The sequence below is a fragment of the Falco punctatus genome (assembly GCF_963210335.1).
Source record: "Falco punctatus genome assembly, chromosome: 9".
NCBI classification, from domain to species: domain Eukaryota; kingdom Metazoa; phylum Chordata; class Aves; order Falconiformes; family Falconidae; genus Falco; species Falco punctatus.
Genome location: NC_137589.1, coordinates 30,380,110 through 30,389,378, shown reverse-complemented (window position 1 = coordinate 30,389,378; position 9,269 = coordinate 30,380,110). Strand labels below are relative to the sequence as shown.

Below are 9,269 nucleotides of genomic sequence, written 5' to 3'. Positions count from 1 at the left end.
GCCAAGATTTGTACACTACTGAACCCCAGTGGGTTGTATCAGGGATTAAATTGCGCAGGACCATTCCATACCTCACAGTTGCTTCAAAAATCAAGCCTTTGTGTGTGAGACAGCAGGACTACTCCTTAAAACTCCATGATCCTTTCTGTACAGCAGCTGCCTGCTGACAAGACTCATTAAATGATTTATCTCCCGAGCTGCAATCTGCCCAGGCTTGTGATTCAGAGGAAAAAGCCGTCCTCTGAGCCACGCACACACAGCAATGGGATACACACCTTCTGGCCCATTTCCAGCACACCCCATTAGACTAATGTTCTGGGTAGGTGTTTCACCACCCGGCTTCACCACAGAAGCTGCATAAGAGGGAAATACCTGCCGGCAGTGGGAAAAAGACAGATCCAAGTGTCTCCCGTGGGGCTGCTGCCAGATCTGCAGCACAGGTGGGTCTGACCCCCTGCAGGAGGGAGAGCTGTGGGGGTAAAGGCAGCAAAATGAGGGAGAAAACATATGTGATAAACACATATAAAGAAGGATATATTTGCTGAATTGCACACACACAAAACCACTAACAAAAATAGCAAAATGGCTGTACTGGATTCCTCTAACTCAGGGGTTTGTTTCTGACTGTGACAGATTTGTGCTTCCCTGGTATAACTTCTGTGGTTCAGGCTGTCTGTGGCTCTGGCCCACCTGCTCAGCAGTCACATCGCTCTGTTAGCTGGCCCTTATCTAATCAGTGCAAGTTCACGTCCTGGATGCCACTGTGCTCTGTAATCCACAGTCTGATAATGTACTGTATGAGAAAACATCATCTTTGTTTGCAGGTCAGAGCCGCTGCCAAGCTAATTTCATTCCATGCCCCTGGCTTGTGGGACACTCCATGCCCCTGGCTTGTGGAACACAGTGGAAATGCTGGACATGGATCCCCCCCCCACCTCCCCATGCAGGATTTTGCAGGTCTCTGCCTCACCCCCCTCAATCTCTTTCCTAGGCTGAAGGATTTTTGTCTATTGAGTTTTCCTTCAAAGAAAAGCTGTTTCACACTTCTAGTCATCCTTGTTGGTTTCAGTGCATCTTCTGGGGTTGTGTTGGAAAGGTGCACAGGCACGCAGACAGTCAGGACCCTGACATGAAGGTACATGGAAACGAGCTCCCAGATACAAGTGGATGCATCTCCAAGTGAAACTCCTTGCTTGGATGCCCGGCGTAGGTGCTGTGATATTGGGACGTGCAGGCTGAGCTCGGCGCTGAAAATGGGCTTTGCTTTGGCCAGAACTAATGGTGTGTATTAAAGACTGGTGCTGCTGGGTGCTTCCCCTTGGCAAGGTGATGGAGCAAGGCCACATGGGCCACATGTGCCCGGGCTGGCAAAGCCCTGTCTGATGGCATGTCCCTGTGCCGTGGAGGGTAGTTCCAGTGCCTCATTGCCCAGAGCAGAGCAGAGGGCAATAGGGAAAGCCGAGGGAAGCATCCTTGGGGAGACAAAGGAAGGACTGTGGCAGAGGGGCCAGAAAGGCCACTGCCAGAGGAGGGGAGGCATTCCCAGCCTCTGGCCACTGCCGAGGCACGGGAAGGGAGGCTGGCCCCAGGTGCTGGCGGTTTGGCAGCCACCCGGCCCAGGGATGAGCTGGGGCAGGCGGACGGCTGCGGCCACTCTCGCTGCTGGTGGCACCACCCCGAGGTGGCCAGGACCCCACGGGGGCTGCGGCCGTTTCCAGCCCTCCAGGATCAGGAGAAATGGGCAGAAAAAGGGAGGTTCGTTTTGCCGGGAAGGGTTGGTTTTGCCTGGCACTTTTTGGGGCGGTGCTGGCCCAGCGTGGTACAGTTGGGAACAGCAGTGTTTTGGCTTTGCACAAGCATCCCCTGAAGCTTTCCAGCCCGGGCCGCCATGCCCGCAGACGTGAGGGCCGCAGGCTCCTGCTCACTGGTGGCCGCAGACCTTTGCTCGGGACAGGCAGGCAGGACCCCCCTCCTCCTGCCGCTGCGGCTGGTGTCCCCCAAGCCCCCAGCCATCACCCCTGTGCCACCCACTCCTCGGACCTCCTCGCCACCCTTCTCCCAGCGAATGGGGTGCACCCCGAACCCCCGAACCCCAGCCCGCGCCGCAGACGCGCTTCCCCCAAAATAAAACAATTCATGCATTGTTGTAGCCAAAGCTCTGCCTCCTTCAGCCTGCACGGCACTGAGGCCAGCCGACAGAACGGGGGGGGCTCAGGCAGGCGGGAGGGCAGGGCCGGGGAGGCGCAAGGCCGGGAGGGCAGGGCCCGGGGTGCAGCCCCGGCGGTTTTGGCCGGAGGGACGCCGGGCCCCGGGGGGGCCGCTGAGGCTTCGTGCGGCCGTTCCGCGGGTTGGCACATTGCCGCCGCTCCCTGCCGCGGCCGCTCTGCGGCCGAGCGCCGGGCTCGCACACTCTCCCCGGTCCCTGCCGCCGGGAGGGGCGGGCGGCGGGCGGCGCCTGCGCAGTGCGGCCGCCTCGGCGCTGCGGCAGTGTGCGGGGAGTTCTTCCGAGCGCGGCAGGAGGTGAGAGCGGCCCGGGCGCGCGGGGGCAGTGCGCGCGTGCGGGTGCGCGTGCGCGCGCCGGGCGCGTGGCGGGGACCGTTGAGGGGGACCGTTGGGGGGAGCGCCCCCTCCCCGCTCCCCTCAGGCGCGCGCCCCGGGGAGGGGGGGCTCCGTCCGCCGCGGCGGCCGGGGCTGAGGCGGGGAGGGGCAGCGAGCGGAGCGCGGTGCCCGCCGGCGGCACTTCCCCTCCTGCCGGTGAGGGGATGCCGGCGGGGGCATGCCGACGGGGGCCGCTCCCCGCGTGCCCGGCCGCCCCTCTCCCGTGCCCGGCCGCCGCTGCCTCCCCGCGCCGTCCCAGGCACGGCGGCCCCGCCGTTACCTCAGCCTGTCCCGTACGGGGCCCCTCTCCCGTCCCCGGCGGGTGACCCCCCGCGCCCCCAGGCAGGGCGCCGGGCTGCCCGCTCCCCGCCGCAGGCTGCCCCCGCCCGGCGGGGGGCGCCCCGGAGCTGCCCGCTCCCCGGGGCAGGGCAGGGCGGCCCGGCCGGGGAGCGCTGCCCCTGCCAGCCGGCCGCGCGCGGCGTGAGGAGCCGGTGCCCCGGGACAAGCGCTCGGGGGGGGCTGGGGCCGGGGCCGGCACCGCCGGGTGCGTTTCCGCCTTCCGCCCCACGTGGGCCGGAGGGTCCCGGCGGCGCCTTCCAGCCCGCAGCCTACCCCCGCGGTAGCCGCCGCCCCGGCGGAGACCTGGGCGGAGGCCATCGATCTTCTTCGCTGGGGAAAACGAGCCCGGTCCCGGCTCCGGGCAGAGCGCTTCCCGGACAGCCTTGCATCAGGGCGAGGGTTCATTGTCACCGCTCTGTTCCGTTTGAGTTGCTCTTGGCAGTCCGGCGGTATCAGGCTCGAGCTGATAACCTAAAGCCAGGAGCGAGGCACCAAATAAACTAAAAAAGCCAGCGCAAAACTGCTTTGCTTACGTTTTGCTTATGCTTTTTTGTTTTTAATCCCCCCTTTTGTGCCAAAAATGATGTTGCAAAATGTATGGCGGAAGCAAGCCCACACCGGTTTCTGATAGACTAGATGACTTAATAGGGCAGTACTGTTTCTTGTAGCACAGGCAGTTTTAAAAATTCCTGGAACTAACTGAGATTATGAAACCCTCGAGTTTATTCCCATGGTAGTGTTTCTAAAGGCTGCCAAGCTGGATACTAAGGATCTTCTTTGACGTGGTCCTGAGAACATTCCTCCCAAAGCATAACCAGTTATGTTTTAAAAGATTAATTTTTTTTTTTAGCTCTGGAAGACTTACCATTTGAACCTCAAAGACTGCAAAATGCTTTCTAAGTAGTCACTTAGAAACGTCTCACCCTTACCTATCCACATGGTTCCCTGTGTCAGTGTAGAACAATATCCTGGCACTGACTGAAATATATTGTGTTAATCCATATACCAGCTGGTCACTAGTTAATCTTCAGATTTTCAGGTCCTTTTAGGTCCTACATGGTTTTATTGAAAACCAGAAATGAAACTCAAAACTACGTTTGGATCTTTGGTTCACGTGCTGAATTTGTAGTTATAGCAGTGAGGGAAAAACCCTGGCGCTTTACTTGCAAACCGATCAGCTTAGCTCTGGAAGTCTGTCACAGTCCTTGTCAGCCTGTGTCAACCTAAACATATTTTAGAGTAGAACTGCTGTTTAAAATAGTCTATTGCCATTAGTCCAGAGTCCAAAAGATCATTCAGGAACTTGCTGGTTTGATTAACAGCAGCTGGAGTTTGTTCAAGCATAGACGTAGTTTCATTATATAGTACAATACAACCTTTACTCTGTATAGCGTCATTCAAACAAATTGTATGGCAAAATGCGCCACTGAATTACATTTAAAATGCTCCATTGAATTAAGTACAATTGCAGAGATAAATGGGGAGAAAAACTGTAAGAATGGGAGAAATGTTTTCAGCTGAGGTTTGAAATTAACAGCCTGTTAGTATATTTGCATTGGTAGCATTAGTGTTATACACTGTTTCTAGGATATACGCTAGCAAAAATCAGATGCAAGCTGAAATTTTCCCAGGCAAATTTCCAGTTTGTAGGCATTATTATTATTATTATTATTATTATTATTATTAAATATTTTTGTTATTACTATTATTATTATAGTAATAATAATAAATCCCCCTTGAATTGTTACTCCATGTCATATTTGATTCCTAATATAGCTTGAATTGAAAGTTGACAGACCCTTCCTTTAATCACTAGAAATATTTATCCTAGACTTTTTTTTAATTTCCAGGGGAATGATTGTTTTTGAAAAAATAGAAACCTTTGTGTAGTGTTTACTGGTAAATGCTGTGGTATTGTACTCTTCAAGGAAACATTGAAAGGCGTGTTTTATTTCCTTTAAAAATACACTAGTATAGTATTTTTGTGTCCAAAGTAAAAGGGAAGCAAGTTATTAGAATACGATGTTTAACTGATGCTTATTGAAAAAGCAGATAGTTTTATTTGCTCACATCATACCTGTTATTTGCAGTTCAGCTTAATAAAATAATGCTTCAGTTAAAACTGACAGATGATTAGTTAGCTTGCAGCATGAGCTGTTATCTGGGAAGGGCCCCGGGCTGGCTGCAGAGTAGGATTGTGGTGCTCCAGGACAAACTAAGATGATCTGCAACCTTTGAATCCTACAGAAATTGTAGATACTGACTTGCAAGGAGATGCAGGAAGAAGGGCCGACTGCAGCTCTGCCCTGAAAATCCTGGCCAAGAGACAGAAGCAGGGTCATGCAGTCACATTCAGCGAACCCATTCTTTTGTAGGAATTTGAAACTGGGGAGTGCTGTGGCATCTGGGTGGTTCAGTACCATGCAACCTGCCGTTGCTTGGCCACTGGTGAAAATCCTACAGAGGTCTGTGATGAACCAAATAACATTACCACGTAGAAGCTGCTTGGCCTGGGGAAGGTGAATTAATGGTCTCCAGCCAGGCTGCAGTGGAAAGTTGTCATAGGAACTGGCTTGCTGTTTGGCAGGGCCATGCCTTGTCTTCACTCCTGTGAAAGAACACCTCAGTAACTAATTGCCTCAGGATAAGAAATACTCTATGCCATCCAGCGTAAACCCATGAAGAGAGCAAGGCACTTCAGCTCTACTCCGAGGGAAACTGAGGACAGTGCTATATGTCAGCAGAGGACAGCCTGAGTGATGTACCTTGGGATGAGCTCGCAGTGCCTGCTCTATGCCATGTCCTTGCCTCGGGGTGGCTCATGAACACTGGGTGTCCTGATATAAAACAGCTGTGGCTTCTTTAGCAGTGAGAATAATAGGACAGAAAACTGAACAGAATGTGCCCGGGAGTGGAAGCCTTGTCTTGCTCTTCAGGATATGTTTGGGATGAGATATGTTACCAAGTCAGTGTGTGGGAATTCTTCACTTATTGTCTGTACTGCATCTACTTTTTAAATTTTATTTATAGTGTCAGCAGCATGAATATAATTTGAAATGGTATTTGAAATGGCCACAGTCTGAGTCTTCAAAAGTTGGCTGTTCTCTGCTGAAGCATATCTTATTCTTTGAGTATCTTCAAAGTGCACATTCATATAAATATTTCCTATTGTAAAATGTCTGGGTTTTGCTACTAAAGAAATTATTTTTATGTGTCATGGTTATGATGCTCGTAGCAGTGAGCTGTGTTTTGCTTTTTAGTCATTGTGACTCCTTAACTGGAATGGTTCCTAAAACCTTGGACTGTGTACTCTACATAGAGAGCATGTATAATATGAGTCTGCTTTCTTAACACAACCACAGAGAGAGTCCAGCATGTACAATAAATAGAACTTCATGTAGGGTAAATAGACCTTAAGCAACATCTGGAAAAAATTGCGCAGGTATTCAAGGTAGCCACTGTATGCAACTGATAATCTAAACCTGCCTACATAAGCATAGTCATTACGTCTCTGTTTGCAGGGCTAAAGGGGTGCTTTGGAGACCTGCCTGTATGAAACTATATTAGAAGAAACTGATTTTTTATATGACAGCATGAGATCAAGGGGGCCTGAGCAATTCAGCTCAAAAAAACCACAGCAGTCTGTGTCGAATCTTAAATACTACCTGACTGTGTGACAGTGTGCACCTTACTGTAAGGTCAAAAGCAGATTTGCTTTTACTTCCTGGACAGTTGGGCTGCCAAATTTAAGAGTAGTGAATGGCTGAGTGCCAGCCCTCTTAGTCCTATCCCTTTTTCAAGTCTGGTACAGGATGCTAGAGGCTAAACTTGTTGCTTGCTGGTGACCTTAGTTTATCACCCTCTGGGCATGAATACCTGCTGTGGGATTTACCAGCACAGCCAGCCCTTTTTTGGTAGTTTCATTAGAGATAAAGTTCTGACTAAACCGGGGAGGTTGGAAATGCCACTGTGATTATCTGCATGCTACCTTCTCTTGACACGTAAGCACGAAAACAAGTGGCTTCTTACCAAGTGCATCATACCAGATAAAACTGCTTCAAATTCTGCAAAGGTGTGAGCCTGTTTAAATGTGGAGAGCAGGAGTCACAGTAATGAGATACCTATAGAAATTATGCCAGGACAGGAGCAACCTGTTGTTTTATCTTTTTAAATTAAAGGATGTGTGGGCAGAACTTCTGTAGGTGGATGGAAGAAGAAAGGGAGGCCCAAGGAGATGTGATTCTTTTGAGATTTGAAGGTGGCTCCAAGGTGAAGTAAGTTAGTAGAAACAGATCTGTGGGCACAATGTACTCTGGTACTGCTTGTGTTCTACTTGTCCTGTAAATAAGAGTTGCTGTCTCCAAAACTACCACTCTGGTTCTTTTCACCACAAGTGATTTATTTAAAAACAAGTCATTGAAGTCATAATATGATCCAAACTGAGCTTAATTTAGATACAGAGTATTCACAGCTCCCAGCTGCATTCCAGATATTTTCAAACAAAGCTTACTATTTTGCATATACGCTTACTACAAGATTATCATTTAACCTTGCTTGGCACAATTGGTTCAGAGGAGAGGGTAAAACAGAGATTTCCTGTACGGGTTTCTGTGGGAGGCTCTGAAGTAAAGTGGTTTTCCACTGTTTACTTAGGAACAGGCCTTTGGATTAGCTGGCTTTGACCCAGGCCTTGTAGTTCTGCCTGTTAACATTGGCATAATACGTAAACCCAGATACATTCTCGCTAGATTTTCAGGAAGCAAATTCTCGCTGAACCCTGCAGGAAGGTACACTTCCCCAAAATACTTTCCAGCTGGGGGGGTCCAGCTTTGGCAGTTGTGGTGGCCAGGTCTGGCCTGTGGGACCTTCTGGGTGGGTTGCCCCTTTCTGGTGCGAGCTGCTGCCCGCACTGCTGCGGTAGCAACAGCTGCATCCCGGCGGCGTGCTGGGCTTGGGAGGAAGCGTTTAGCTGTTCGGGCAGTGTTTGCTGCTGAAATCAGTATTCCTCATCTCCTTTGGAGAATGGTAGCTGTGGGTGGGAATCAACTCATACTTTACTACTTGGACCACGCTCCTCTTGGCATTTGCATCGGTTGTAGTGCGTAGTATATAACAAGAGAAACTTTCTTGTTGGCTTCTAAAGTAACCTAGAAAGGAAGGTAAATTCAAAAGACTGAAGACCAGTGCTTTAGCATAAAGCATACCAAAATCTCCAGACCAGCTGAATTCAGCTGGTGTTTGGGTTGTTACAGTTGGTGATGAGTTGCACACAGGCATGCATGGCGAATAATTAGGAACATGGGGTCAGAGAAGGGCATGTGAATATTCTGACCTCAGAAACCCAAAGAGGTGCTGAGTGAGATTTATGCCAGTGCTTTGTAATCATAACACAGCAATTACCAATAATAACATCTAAGAATAAGTTCTAGTAAATGACAGGCTGCTTAGGTAATTTTGAAAGTTAATAAATAGAACCAGTTGCAGTTAAAAATAAATAATCTTGGTAGATCTTGATTTCTTTTGCATTCTCCATCTTTAGCTGAGAGACGTTTTTTTCCCCCCCCCCTCAAAGGAAAAGCTGAACATGTTGGCAAAGGTGTTTCTAATGTTTCTTTCTAATCTCTCCAAGTCGCCTTTTTGGATATTACAAAGCAATTCCATTTCAAGACTATGCAAAGACATAAGTGGCCTTTGAAGTCACAGGAAAGGGCTGCAAGATTTAGGGCTTCAAGTCCTGGTTAAATCATGTCCTTTCTGGCACCCTGGAGACCTTTTAAGAACAGATATCCGTAATAGCTGCATAGTTGTTTCTTTTTCATTGCTTGTTCAGTTCCAATTGTATAATGTTATTCTCTCTGTGTGCTTTTAGGTCGGGATGTGTTCATTCCCTAAAGAAAAAACTGTTCAGCTGAACATAAATTGCAGGTGTTCTGAGCACCAGTTAGCTTGAGGCTGACCCTGGAAGCTGCTTTTCCAGTTCAGTTCCTGTATTCCCATCGTTGAATACAAGTGGCTGAGTGAAGCTGGAAAGAGGAATTTAACATAGAAGCAAGCCAGACTGGTAAATCATCTGTTAGTTCTGCTGTCTGGAAACTGAGGCAGGAGTCAGATTTCATTTTCCGCTTCATGTCGCAAGCATCAGTTGGTGCACCAGTGATGTTTAAGGGCAGGTCAGCAAGGCAGTACCTGTTTTGTGTCTTTCAGTGTTTTGGGATGCTGCATTTCCACATGACTGTTAAAAAATGGTGAATAAAACATTGCCTAAAGGGATGTACAAACAGGTGAACGGGGTCTCTCTGAAGGCAGAAGTGTTCAGCAGACCTTTTACACCT

The 9,269-nt window shown here is 49.6% G+C and overlaps 1 protein-coding gene across 2 annotated transcripts in view; it reads left to right on the top strand.

Moving 5' to 3' along the window:
- Nucleotides 1–2,080: 2,080 nt before the first annotated feature.
- Nucleotides 2,081–9,269, top strand: part of NT5C2 (5'-nucleotidase, cytosolic II) — a 63,598-nt gene continuing 56,409 nt past the window's right edge. Inside the window, exon 1 of one of the 2 annotated variants that reach the window (XM_080403501.1) lies at nucleotides 2,081–2,520. The gene's annotated coding sequence lies outside the window, so the exon portion shown is untranslated. The remainder of the gene's footprint in view (nucleotides 2,521–9,269) is intronic. The other variant, XM_080403502.1, reaches the window with a different exon arrangement.